Source organism: Mustela lutreola, chromosome 6 (assembly GCF_030435805.1).
Source record: "Mustela lutreola isolate mMusLut2 chromosome 6, mMusLut2.pri, whole genome shotgun sequence".
In the NCBI taxonomy this organism is placed as follows: domain Eukaryota; kingdom Metazoa; phylum Chordata; class Mammalia; order Carnivora; family Mustelidae; genus Mustela; species Mustela lutreola.
Genome location: NC_081295.1, coordinates 122,985,369 through 122,999,043, shown reverse-complemented (window position 1 = coordinate 122,999,043; position 13,675 = coordinate 122,985,369). Strand labels below are relative to the sequence as shown.

The 13,675-nt window shown below is 44.8% G+C and overlaps 1 pseudogene; it reads right to left on the bottom strand.

The window, feature by feature from the left end:
- Window positions 1-4,024: 4,024 nt before the first annotated feature.
- LOC131834331 (actin-related protein 2/3 complex subunit 1A-like) lies at window positions 4,025-5,614 on the bottom strand (annotated as a pseudogene).
- Window positions 5,615-13,675: the final 8,061 nt, after the last annotated feature.

Here is a 13,675-nt window from a genome sequence, read left to right as displayed (position 1 = left end):
AAATTTATCATATATGCATGTTGTTTTGACAAACTAATTATTAAGGATAATCATAATAATTACTTAATCCAGAAGGAAAAGTTTGAAACTTAGAGCCTTAAGGCCACAGAAAATTAAGAAAAAAATATATATTTTTTCACTAGGCTCCATGCCCAGCGTGGAGCCCAACTTGGGGCTCAAACTCATGACCCGGAGATCAAGACCTGAGCTGAGATCAAGAATCTGATGTTTAACCAACTGAGCCACCTGGGTGCTCCTAAAAATTTAGTTTTTTTAAAGAAAGGTTATTTATTTTATTTTAAGTAAGCTCTACACCCAATGTGGGCTCAAACACACAGCCTCGAGATCAAGACTTGTATGCTTTCCCCACTGAGCCAGCCAGGCACTCCTGGCTGGGTGATAAAATTGAAATTGATCAAAATGAAATTTTATCTATATACATATTTTCATTGCAGAGTATAGTAGACTTTGAGACACAAGCCATATTTTATTAAGATAATGTTTTGATAGGTCGGAAGAGAAATATGAATTCAGATGAAATGGAACGTGAAATTTCTGACTGTTACAGAAGAGAGTGGTCATGGACTTTTTAATGAATCAGAGAGGCTGTCCTTAAAAGAGGGAAATAGCACTTTTTAAAAGGGTTAGTGTTTACAACACACTGGAAATTGCATCTTTTTGCAACAACTTAAACATTCCAGGAACATTTTATTTATTTTTTATTTTTTATTTTTTTTAAAGATTTTATTTATTTATTTGACAGAGAGAGATGACAAGTAGATGGAGAGAGAGGCAGGCAGAGAGAGAGAGAGGGAAGCAGGCTCCCTGCTGAGCAGAGAGCCCAATATGGGACTTGATCCCAGTACCCTGAGATCGTGACCTGAGCCGAAGGCAGCGGCTTAAACCACTGAGCCACCCAGGTGCCCCAGGATGGAGATTCCAATACATGCTACAGCTTGGATGAAACTTATGGACCTTTGTGGTAAGGGAAATAAGCCAGATGCAAAAGGACAAATGCTGTATGATTCCATTTATATGAGACACTTAGAACAGTTAGAATTATAGAGGCAGAAAGCAGAATGGTGGTTACCAGTGCTGGGGAGGGGAAAACAAGGAGTTAGTGTTTAATAGGTATAGAATTTCAGGTTTTTTAAAAAAGATTTTATTTATTCATTTGAGAGAGAGAGTGTGTGTGCGGGTGAGAGGGAGAGAGGGAAGAGAACCTAAAGCTCTCCTTGAGCACAGAGCCCGATGTGGGGCTTGATCCCACAACCCCAAGACCGTGACCTAAGCCAGAACCAAGAGTGAAACCCTTAGCCGACTGAGCCACCCAGGCACCCTGGAGCAATCATTTTAATACAAAAAATTGTCCTGTCAAATATAGCTCTGGACAAAGAAAGCTATCCCTTTAAAAGCTAAACACCTGTGTCTTTTTATTGGACACGTTTTGCTTTTCTTGTTGGTTTCCCAGGAAGCTAAAATCTCTCTAATATTACACTGCCTTTTAAATTGAGTAATTAAATGTTAATCTGTAAAAACAAAAAAACAGGGGTGCCTGGGTGGTTCAGTCATTAGGTGTCTGCCTTTGGCTCAAGTCATGATCCCAGCATCCTGGGATCAAGCCCCATATCAGGATCTCTGCTCAGCAGGAAGCCTGCTTCTCCCTCTCCCACTCTCCCTGCTTGTGTTCCCTCTTTTGCCGTCTCTCTCTCTGTCAAATAAATAAATAAAATCTTTAAATTTTTTTTTAAAGATTTTATTTATTTATTTGACAGACAGAGATCACAAGCAGGCAGAGAGGCAGGCAGAGAGAGAGGGGAGGAAGCAGGCTCCCTGCGGAGCAGAGAGCCCGATGCGGGGCTCGATCCCAGGACCCTGGGATCATGACCCGAGCCGAAGGCAGAGGCTTTAACCCACTGAGCCACCCAGGCGCCCCAATAAATAAAATCTTTAAAAGCAAAAACAAAACAAAACAAAAAACGAAAGAAAAAGACATTTCCTACCCTCAAGAAGACTGCAATTAATAAGTAAGTAACCAGAGTATGCTGGGGTGAGCACTGAGATGCGGGCAGCCTGGGTGTCGTGAGAGCCCAGCAGAAAGCACAGAGGGGCCTCTAAGATCTACCCCTCAGCACTTGTCCTGGCTCTCCTTCCCCACTACTCTGCTTCCGTGTAGCCCCTGATCTCTTGGAAGGATTATAAATGTCCCCTAACTGGTCTTCCTCTTCACCTTCCACAGTTCCAGAAGAATCTTTTTGAAATGCTGATGAAATCATTTCGCTACCCTGCCTAAAATGCCATATAACTAATTCCTTACAAGCCACCAATGTGGCTCCTGAGTAGGGCAGACTCTTCTACCCAGCCTCATCTTACTGTCACCTCCCCTTCCCTCTCCCACCCTACAACTTGCTAACCTACCTGCAGTTTCCTTAGCACACTCTGGGGTTCCAGACTCCAAGCCTTTCCCCACACAGATTGCTTTGCCTGGACTGCTCTCACTCCTCCAGTAGTTGAATATTTCTCTTTTAAGGCTTATTTCCAATTCCCCTGTGCAGCGTATCTGAACCTCTGAGAGATCTGATTCCCTCCCCTTTGTGTCTCTGTAACCTCCAGATGCACTCCTATCTCAGCTTGTATCAGTCAGAATGGCTAAGCAACGCTGCAGTAACAAACAGGACCACAATCTCAGGAGCTTCACACAGCTGTTTATTACTTTCGAACGCTACCTGTTGGCAGTGTGATGGTGTTGGGGGCCTCTGATGACAAGTCACTTGGGATCCAGGTTAAAGCAGGTACCACCAAAAGAGGGCGCCACAATAGCTCAGGTCACACTGGCAATGAGCACTTCTGCCTGGAAAAAACAGCACACGTGGCTTATTCTCATGTTTCATTGGTGAGAGCAAGCTATATGGCTATGCCTAACTTCTAGAGTGCTGAGAGAAATTCAGTGCTACCTTGTGCCTGGAAGAAGGCGGAAAACAGGAAAAACTGGTGAACAGTCTCAGTGACTACCACAGCTTGGTGTAGTGCCTACCTGCTTCCATGGGACAACTGCCTCCTCTTCCATTGGACACTGAGGATCCCAAGCATGTCACAGGGTCCTTGCCCTTGAGCAGTTTGTGCTCTAGGAATGGGCAAAGACCAGTAAATCAATGGATTGTAATTCTCCATGTTCCTGTTCCAGTCCAGGTTTGGCTGGTGTGTTGGTTGGGGAAAACCTGTGAAAGAAGAACAATGGATTATGGGAGAGGAGAGTGGGAAAGGGACAGTTTTAATTTGTGTGTCCCTGAAATTGGAGGCTGAGATGTAGGTTTAGGCAGTTAATTTAGATGATTCTAGAATGCAGAAGTCAGGCAGTGTGATATCGTGAAGAAGGAAAAGCCCATTGAGGACGATGTTACTGTTATGCGCCATGGAAGTTTCTGAGGAGGGAAATAGAACATTCTCCAGAAATTGCCCACCAGAAGGACAGGAGGCAGGAGCATTTAGCCACCAATGGGCACCAAGGTGTTGGAAAAGACCCAGGTTGGGATGATTTAGCACAAGTTGAGTCTGAGCTCCAAAGAACTGTCCACCTCAGCCACAGTTGAAATCAGAGAGGGGCAGAGAAGATAAAGTGCACAAAAAGTGGCTGCTACAGGGGACCTAATGTTTCTTAAATTACTGCTTTCTGTCAGTTACTCTGCTAGGTGCTAATTTATGCACCTTACTCTAGTACAGAAACCTCATGGAGTAGGTTTTGTGGTAACTTATAGAAAGATGGTAGCATGTCATCAGAGCAAGCATGATGGGTGGCTCTGATGGGGTGGCTTGACCTACATCTGGTCATTTTCCAAAAAGGTCTGTCTCAGAAATGGGATTTTAAAAATGCAGATATGACTGGGCTCTGAAGGACGGGCTCAGGCCAATAACACTCATGGAAGTCTAATGTATAAATGGCTCATTTATTCATTTCAGTGGTAGGTGTAACTTACAAGGTGACTTTGTACTTATGTTCCTTGAGCTTTATCATTTACTTGTTTGATTTTTTTTTACACATTCAGTACTTTTATTTAACTGTTGAGGCGACAATTGACGTATCTCCCACCCTCTCCTTTAAGTTAGTGTGACAATTTTCCATAATAAACTACTTAAAGAGAAGCTTTGGTCAAGAATGGAATGAAATAGCAAAAACAAAAACAAAATAACCCCATATCACTGCTGCTTTTAAAAAACCAACACTGTCACCAATTATATTCAAACAAAAAAACACACACAGTATTTGCATGAAACGTGTCTTCAGTGTTTCCTTGTGGCTGGCTCTCCTCACCACCATGCACATGGCGGGGCTTTGTCAGCGCATGTGTCAGTTTGTCAGTCTGTCAGTTTGTCATGCTGGATCTGGGAGGCTCACTCAGCTTCACATTATCCGGAGGCCCTGGATGGAAGACTCTAAGGTCTTGAAATCCCAAATTGTCATGGCTCCATCGATGCCAGTATTGTAAAATTTGCGATAATCTTGCTTGTCCACTTCATAAATAGACACTTGAGTGATGCTATTCTGGTGCCGCGTCTCCAAGGCTGTGTTGCGGTCCTCAGTCGTGGCCCTCTTGTCCATGTTGCGGAAGCGTTCCATAGCAGACATGTTGCGCTGAATGCTCTGTTTTGGAATGTCTAGTTTGGAGACAAAGGTCAAGCAGCCACGGTCATCGTAGTTAAAGAGCATTGGGCAGCAGTCATGGCCCGCGGCTACAACACTATTCTCTGAGACAAATGACACACTCAGGAGGGGCAGGAACTCTGTTTTCAGAGTTGAGACCTGCAGGCTTTTTGAGGCGTCAGCAACTGATACGGTGCTGTCGTGGCTGACGCAGGCCAGGCGACTCCCGCTGGCAGAGAAGCTGACCCCATGCACCCAGCCGCTGGTGCCACTGCCCCCGAACTCTGACATCAGCTGACCAAAAGGCATCTTGCTGCCCCAGGGCGTACTGGCTGGCTTTTCATCCACTTCTTTAATGTAGGCAGAAAACACTCTGCATTTGAAATCACAGGATCCTGCTGCCAGCAAGACATTGTTGGGATGCCAATCCAAGCTGAGGACCGTGGAAGCGAATCGGCTTCTTAATGTGCTTGCTTACCCACCAGTCATTTTCAGACTCAAAGTAACAGAAATGAGTCGTGCTCCACTTCCCACAGCAAATTTGTTCTCTAGCAGGGACCACTTGACAAAAGTCGCTGCACGATTAATTCTCAGGATCACCAGGGTTGGCTTCCAGACACCATCTTTCTGACTCCAGACGTAGGCATTGCGGTCTGCCCCACAAGTGACGATGTGGTCACTCTTGGGAGCCCAGTCGATACCTGTAATGTGTCCGTTATTCTCCTTGAGCTCATGAGCTTTCACCCACTGGCTCCTGTTCTTCTTATAGATGTGGACTTCGTGAGTGTTGGGGCTAAGAGCAATCTGGGTACGATCCCTGTTCCAGGCATGACAGGTGATTGGCTCTAGTAAAAACTGATGTAGGGACATTATTCTTAGTGTTTTCAAAGGATAGAAAGCTGGGATCGGGGCAGTGTGGACCGGCTCCGAGGGGAGAATTCGGGACTCTGGTCAGTCGACATGAACAGGCTCCGGTGGGCGCCGGCGGAGGCTTGTTTGATATTTTTGACATAACCTATTGTGTAGCAGCGTCTTTGTGTCTTTTCTAGTCTTTTTATTTGCTTGTTTGATCTTAGTCACTTAATGGTCAAAAGGGGTTTAAAATTTTTTTTTTTAAGATTTTATTTATTTATTTGACAGAGAGAGATCATAAGCAGACGGAGAGGCAGGCAGAGAGGGAGATAGAGGGAAGCAGGCTCCCTGCTGAGCAGAGAGCCCGATGTGGGACTCGATCCCAGGACCCCGAGATCATGACCTGAGCCGAAGGCAGCAGCTTAACCCACTGAGCCACCCAGGCGCCCAGTTTTAAAATTTTTATATTTTAACTTTTTAAAAAAAGTTTGTATCCATTTTTTTCACACACACACACACATTACACACACACACACACACACACAGCATAAGTAGGGAGAGTGAGAGAGAGAAGCAGACTTCCTGCTGAGCAGGGAGCCCAACTTGGGACTCAACATGGGGCTCAATATCAGGACCCTAAGATCATGACCTGAGCTGAAGATAGATGTTTAACTGACTGAGTCACGCAGGCACCCCCCAAAATAAATTCTTTTTTAAAAAGTCAATGCACTGTATACTTCATATTTGTGCACTATATGTGTGTTATATCTCAATTAAGAAAAGGACCAGTCAGTGTGTCAAAGGTGAAGTGTCACACATATTATTCAAAATAGATCTGACCAGGGGCGCCTGGGTGGCTCAATGGGTTAAAGCCTCTGCCTTCGGCTCAGGTCATGATCCCAGGGTGCTGGGATGGAGTCCCCGCATCAGGCTCTCTGCTTGGCAGGGAGCTTGCTTCCCTTCCTCTCTCTCTGACTGTCTCTCTGCCTATTTGTGATCTCTGTCTGTCAAATAAATAAATAAAATCTTAAAAAAAACAAAACAAAAACAAAGATCTGACATCTGACCCGAGGTCCCTGGGTGGCTCAGTGGGTTAAGCCTCTGCCTATAGCTCAGATCATGATCTCAGCATCCTGGAATCAAGCTCCCCATCGGGCTCTCTGCTCAGCAGGGAGCCTGCTTCCCCCACCCCGACTGCCTCTCTGCCTACTTGTGATCTATCTCTCTCTGTCAAATAAATAAATAAAATATTTAGAAAAATAGATCTGACCATTTCATCTAGGTTTTCCAATTTGCTGATGTACAGTTGCTCACAGTATTCACTTACAATCCTTTTTATTTCTGGGACAATGTCCCCAATTTTATTTCTAGTAATTTGTGTCTTCTCTTTTTTCTTAGTCCAGTTAGATAAAGTCTGTTGATTTTGTTGATCTCTTCGAAGAAACAACTTTTGATTTCATTGATTTTCTTTACCGGTTTTCTAGTTTCTATTTTGTTTATCTCTGCTTTGACCTTCATTGCTTCCTTCCTTCTGCTAGCTTTAGGTGTAGTTTGCTCTTTTTCTAATTCCTGAAGTTGTAAAGGTAGATTGTTGATTTGAGAACTTTCTTGTTTTTTAATATGTGTTTATAGTTATACATTTTCCTCTTAATACTGCCTTTGCTGCATCTCATAAGTTTTGGTGTGTTGTATCTTCATTTTCATCCATCTTTAAGTATTTTCTAGTTTCCCTTCGGATTTCTTTGATCTATAGTTTAAAAGTGTGTTGTTTAATTTCCACAAATTTATGAGTTTCCCAGTTTTATTTTTTTTTAAGATTTTCTTTATTTATTTGACAGAGAGACACAGCGAGAGAGGGAACACAAGCAGAGCGGGTAGGAGAGGGAGAAGCAGGCTTCCCACTGTAACCTGAGCTGAAGGCAGATGCTCAATGACTGAGCCACCCAGGGGCCCCTTCCAGTTTTACTTTTGTTGATGGTTTCTAAATTCATCCTGTTATGATTGGAGAAAATATTGGGTATGATATCTATCTTTGAAATCTATTGAGACATAATTTATGGCCTAATACCTGGTATATCCTGGAAAATGTCCCACATGCACTGGATAAGGATGTGTGTGCTATTGCTGTTGGGTAGTGTTCTGTACAAGTCTGTTAGATCTAGTTGGCTTATTGTGTTGTTTAAGTCCTCTGTATCCTCACTTACTTTTTGTCTGGTTATTCTATTCATTGTTTTGCTTGTTTGTTTTTTTAAAGTAGGTTCCATGCCCAGTGTGGAGCACAATGCAGGGCTCAAACTCACAACTCTGAGATTAAGACCTGAGGTGAGATCAAGAGTTGAATGCTTAACTGACTGAACCACCCAGGTGCCCCTGGTTGTTCTGTTCATTGCTAAGAATGGGGTATTTATGTCTCCTACTATGCTTGTAAGCCTTGTCTATTTCTCCCTTTAATTCTGACCCTTTATGCTACATATATTTTAATGGTCTATGATTAGGGTGAAAGTGCTATAATTGTTATATGTCCTTGCTGCATTGAGACTTGTATTAATATATAATGTTCTGCTTTGTCTCTTAAATTTTTTTTTAATTTAAAGTCTGTTTTGTCAGTTACTGGTTTACGTACCCCTGTTTTCTTTTAGCTATCATTTGCTTGAAGTATTCTTTTCCATCCCTTCACTTTCAATCTATCTTGATAGATTGTCTTTGGCTCTCAATTGAGTCTCTTGTAGACAGCATATAGTTAGATCATATATTTTTAAAATCCAGTCTGTCTATCTCTGCATTTTGATTAGAGAATTTAATCCATTTACATTTAAAGTAATTACTGATTAGGAGGTACTTACTCCTATCATTTTGCTATTTCTTTTCTATAATGCTTTATAACTTTATTTGTCCTTCATTTCTTGCATTACTGTGTTCAGTTGATTTTTTGGTAGTGAAACATTTTAAATTCCTTTCTCATTTCCTTTTGTATAAATTATGTAACTATTTTCTTTGTGTTTACCATGGGGATTACTTTTGATATCTTAACGTTGTAACACTAATTTGTATTTATACTGGCTTAACTTCAATATCATACAAAGATTGCTCTCTTATAACTCTGCTCCTACTCCTTTTGGTTGATGATGTCACAATACTCTGTGGATGTATTTAATACCACTAAACTGTATACTTAAAAATGTGGAAGATGGGGCGCCTGGGTGGCTCAGTGGGTTAGGCCGCTGCCTTCGGCTCAGGTCATGATCTCAGGGTCCTGGGATCGAGTCCCACATCGGGCTCTCTGCTCAGCAGGGGGCCCGCTTCCCTTTCCCTTCCTCTCTCTCTGCCTGCCTCTCTGCCTACTTGTGATCTCTCTCTGTCAAACAAATAAATAAAATCTTAAAAAAAAAAAATGTGGAAGATGTGGGGCACCTGGGTGGCTCAGTAGGTTAAGCCTCTGCCTTCTGCTTAGGTCATGACTTCAGGGTCCTTGGATGGAGCCCTGCATCAGGCTCTCTGCTCAGCAGGAAGCCTGCTTCCCCCCTCTCTCTGCCTGTCTCTCTGCCTACTTGTGATCTCTATGTCAAATAAATAAATAAATAAAATCTTTTTAAAAATGCGGAAGATGGTAAATTTTATCTTATGTATATTTTACCACAATAAAACAATTTTTGATTTTATTTTATTTAAAGATTTTATTTGTTTATTTGATAGGGCAGAGGGAGAGAGAGCATGAGTAGAAGGGGAGGGGCAGAGGGAGAAGGAGAAGAAGACTCCCTGCTGAATAGGGAGCCCAATTTGGGGCTTGATCCCAGGACCCCAGGATCATGACCCAAGTTGAAGGCAGACACTCAAATGACTGAGCCACACAGGCACCCCTAAAAATAGATTTGATATTGCTGATTTTTTAAAAAGTGGGATAATTGTATTATCATTGTGTTCTCAAAAAGGAGTATTTATCTATTAGAGGTACATACCTATGTATATTAACAGGTGAAAGGTAATATAATACCTTGAATTTGTTTAAAGATAATCCCAGAAGGAGTGGGTGGGTCTGAGATGAAGCAGTAGTGTCCATATACTGAGGACCCTTGAAGCTAGGTGGTGGGTACATGGAGGTTTGTTATATTCTTCTCTACTTTTGCATCTGTTTGAAGTTTTAGAAAATAAAACTTAATTTGTCTGTGGAGAGACTGTGTGAGGAGCTCCTGTTAGTAGCTCAGCAGGGTGACTCTTTTGGTGTGTTGGAACATTCAAGCCACTTTTCCCTGTAAGATGGCTTTTTCAGGACTTCCACTGGGGACAGACCAAGGATACAGAAGAGGCGCTGACTCCCCCAGAGAGCCTCTGCAGGAGTCTTTCTGCCTGGTTCCAGAACTTTCTCCTCTGGCTCCTTATGTTTCCCTCCATCTGTCTGAATTTGTACCACATGTACCCAACAAGAGTGCAAAGAGAAAGAGAGGGGATTTTGAGAAGAGTGCATCTTTCTCCTTGCCCCACACCCCATTTTCTAGCCCCTAGGTCTCCCTGAAGACAACTCTGTCATCCCGTTTTTTGTACACCTTGCCAGAGAAATTGTGCACATAGAAAGAGCAGATGTAGCTACATCCTCTTTGCCCCCACTTTTCTGCATAAATGGCAACAGACCATTTATGGTTTTGAATGTCAGCTTAGTTAAAAAGTACATCTCATGAATAATATCTTGAGACCTTGCACTTCATACATACATAAGCCTGAAAGCTTTCGGAAGCTGCATAACGACCCATGGTCCAAACTACAAGGAGCGGAGTGTTATTCCTCTGCTAATGGATGTAGGTTATTTCCAAACATTTGTTTGTGCTGACAATGAATGCCGTGGTGAATAGCTTTGTAACCCCCCCTTCCACACCTATAAGGGAAAAGAAGCTTTCATTTTCATGGCCCTAATTTAATTCTCACAGGTAGCCTCAAGGGCAGTGGATTATGTTGTTGGCTCCCTGTGTGACAGATGACAAAAAAGGATAAGTAAGGTTGTGAAATGGCTAATAAATTTGTCAAGCCAAACCTGAGGTTCCAGGCCATCTTCAGTCAAAGCCTGAATTCCTTCTACCACACGGGGGCTGGGGCCAGATATGGGGACACAAGGAGTTCTGCTGGAGTGCTATGAGTCTGGTAGAAAAGCAAGGCATGAATGTATGTCCCTTCTACACTGGAAAGTTCTCTCCCTGCCCCTTGGCAGCATTAGGGGGTGGGAGACTGCCCTTCTTCGAACCCCAGCACTGCCCTTTTGGTAGGCGGGAGCTAGGATCCAGAAGAGGAAAAGAGATGAAGCATCCCCCCCACACTGCCCCCACAACACACACATTCCCCAGGATATGGAGAAAAACATTACAGAAGCATATTTTTTTTATTTATTAAAATAATTTTTTTAAAGTAATCTCTATACCCAGTGTGGGGCTCAAACTCACAACCCCGGGATCAAGAGTCACGTGCTCTACCAACTGGGCCAGCCAGACACCCCGGGAGGCATTTTGAATGAAAGGGCAGAGGAGGGATGGTAAGGTCCCCCCTCCCACCAAAAATAAGTCCAGGTCTGGGGGATGGAGGTGGTGAGAGCAGGATCCAGGGAGGTATGGCCTGAGGCCATCTCTCCCCTTGCCCTTCTCTAGCTGACCCCTGAGCACATGAGTCAGAGTCATGGTCACATTTCACCTGGGCTACGAAGAACAGCCTCCCCATAGGTGGCAAAGTGAAGGAGGGTGAGTGACATGCATCACTGGCCACCCAGGACTGGGAGACTTTGGAGGGATGGGATGGACAGAGGTGAGGTGAAAGCTGTGTTGTGGAGAGACAGACATACTGGTGTATCCCAGGCTTGTCTGTTTCCAGAGACTGAGTTTCCATATGAAGGATATGGCTCCTTACAGGAGGTCACAGACAAGCCTTCTATTTCTTGGGAGGTCTCCACTCTGCCTTTGATGTCTTGCTTAATTCTCAGGAACTGTTTGTGCAATGGATGAGTGAGAAGAGGAGGTTCAGTGTCCTGACCCAGAGTCTAGGCCTGCAAGTTGGCCTCGGGTTCAGAGGCCTGGAGGACCCTGGGGTGGGGGAGGGGCTAGAGACTGGGCATAACCCTTTCCCAAGGCTCTAAGGGTGATTTATGTAAAGGTTTCTGACAGTTAGAGTTGGGCAATTAGTTCCATGTATGTAGGTCAATGCACAGTAGAATGAGGGCATTGTTTACCTAAGCCCTAACTGTGGCCTTTTCCAGAGGACGTGGGTGGGGTCCAACCTTATGTAAACATATTTTTTTAAAAAAGAAATGGATGGGGGCACCTGGCTGGCTTAGAGGAGAATGTGACTTTTGATCTTGGGGTTGAGATATCAAGCCCCACACTGGGGGAGAGATTACTTAAATAAATAAAACTTAAAAAAAAAAAAAAGTGGAAGGATTAGAAACGAAAGACACTTCTGTTGCTGATCTAAAGGGTACTGTTTACCCGGAGCAAGAATAGGACTGGAGAGGAGGTTCTGCTGGGGTGTAATCTTGAGGCTGGGGTATAACCATGAGCCTTGATCTTACTCAGGGAGCTCATAGTTTCAACAGAAACCCGTGGCCCTTTCTTAGGAGAGGTTGAGATAAGCACACAAAGAACTAGAAGGCAGCACATCCTGTGTGGGCCTTGTAGGAATCTGGAGAACTATAGAGAGCTTCCTCGAAGATGAGGGATTGGAGAAGAATGGAGAAGATGTCACTGGACAGGGGGTAGCCAGAGGCAAGCAATCAGGGGAAGGAGGGCTCGGGAAGGCACTGTGCAAGGGGGTGGGTGGACAGCTGGGACTGGAGGGGAATTCAGGAAGCTCAGATGAGCCTCTTCAGAGAAGGGGTTAGGAAGAGGCATGAAGCACTGGGCTGTGAGTGTGGACTCAGGAGCCATGCTGCCTAGCTTTGAACCCTGGCTCTTCACTTGGCACCTGTGTGAATCTGGAGTGAGTCACTGAACATTTCTGTGCCTCAGCTTTCCCATCTGTAAAGTGGGGGTGATGACAAAAACTGTGTCATAGGCTATTTGTGGGGGTGAAGGGAGCCTCTACACACAAAGGGTTTAGAATAGTGTCTGGCACAGAGCACCTCCTTCATATGAAGTCTTCTTCCCCAGAAGCAGCCTGTGAGACAAGGATTCAAGGGCAAAGGTGTCGGGAGCCAGTACAGGAGGCCTACTATTGGCTGTTCACGCGGGCCGGAGGGGGCCGCAGCCCGGACCATGGCGGCAGCGGCAGCGGCGGGCGCGGGGGGGGGGGGGGGGGGGGGGGGCGGAGGCGGCGGCGGCGCCCGAGCGGGGCGGGGGGAGCTGCGTGCTGTGCTGCGCCAGAGGGGGAAGAAGATAAAAAGAAGCCATTAAAGAAGTTTGCCTCCACGCGTGTCTCCGTGTCGTTCTTGCGGGCCGAGAGCGACACAAAGGAGGTGGTGTCAGGAAACAGGGGTAGGGGAGTGGGAAGGAAGGTGGTTAATAAAAGGCGTGTCATCAAGCAAATTTATCATTGCAGATGAATAGAGATTAGCCCCACTGAGGAACCCTGGAGAAGCCTGGGGTGTAGAACCTCAGAGTGGTCCTGTGGTGGGGAGTGAGTGAGCTGTGATATTTATATGCCCATTCCCTGAAGTCACAGGTTGAAGGCTGCTTTCAGCGGGGCCTTCATTCTCTGACATTCCCAGGTTTCTGTGCATGGGACACCTGAGACAACTTCAGGCAAGAGATGGAGACATTGGTGTTGGAAGTCAGTGGCCGTCCCCAGTGGTGGGGCCCAAAGAATGTGAGTGAGGCAAGAACAGATCCCCTACAAACAGAGGAGTGTTGAGTAATGTTGAATCCATAGCAAAAGTCACACAGTAGGTTATGAAGCAGGCCAAGCCAGCCTTGTTTGCAAGCCAGGGGGTGATCTGAAAATGGGAATTGGCCCTGCAGTTGGAGGTTGAGGGGGGCAGATCCTACGATGTCACTTAGGCCCATGTTAAGTGCCCAGACTGGACAAGGAATAGACTGTCTGAAAGGAGACTACACTACAAGGGCCCTGCCTGTCCCATAGGCCAACCATTTTTCATATGTTTTCATTTGGAGAATAGGAACAGGGACTTTTTTTTTTTTTTTAAGATTTTATTAATTTATTTGAGAGAGAGTGCACGAATGGGGGGGGAGGGGAGGAGGTAGAGGGAGGAGGAGAAGC